This window comes from Cyprinus carpio, chromosome A4 (genome assembly GCF_018340385.1).
Source record: "Cyprinus carpio isolate SPL01 chromosome A4, ASM1834038v1, whole genome shotgun sequence".
NCBI lineage: Eukaryota > Metazoa > Chordata > Actinopteri > Cypriniformes > Cyprinidae > Cyprinus > Cyprinus carpio.
This window is the reverse complement of record NC_056575.1, coordinates 27,614,438-27,614,857: the sequence shown is the minus strand read 5'-3', so window position 1 is coordinate 27,614,857 and position 420 is coordinate 27,614,438. Positions and strand designations below refer to the sequence as shown.

General features: G+C 38.3%; 1 long non-coding RNA gene across 1 annotated transcript in view; it reads right to left on the bottom strand.

Moving 5' to 3' along the window:
* LOC122141735 overlaps positions 1-420 on the bottom strand; it is a 35,661-nt gene that overhangs the window by 25,551 nt on the left and 9,690 nt on the right. The gene's annotated exons all lie outside the window — the stretch shown is intronic.

Sequence of the window (420 nt, the reverse complement as noted above, 5' to 3'; positions counted from 1 at the left end):
TACCCTGGGTGCACCCACTAATTAACCCTCTGAGGTCCAGGGGGTTTTGGGGGCCTGGAGAAGTTTTGACATGCCCTGACTTTTCAGTTGCTTATAAAAGTATACAGTCGTGGCCAAAAGTTTTGAGAATTACATAAATATTAGTTTTCAAAAAGTTTGCTGCTAAACTGCTTTTAGATCTTTGTTTCAGTTGTTTCTGTGATGTACTGAAATATAATTACAAGCACTTCATACATTTCAAAGGCTTTTATCGACAATTACATGACATTTTTGCAAAGAGTCAGTATTTGCAGTGTTGGCCCTTCTTTCTCAGGACCTCTGCAATTCGACTGGGCATGCTCTCAATCAACTTACAAACCAAATACTGACTGATAGCAACCCATTCTTTCATAATAACTTCTTGGAGTTTGTCAGAATTAG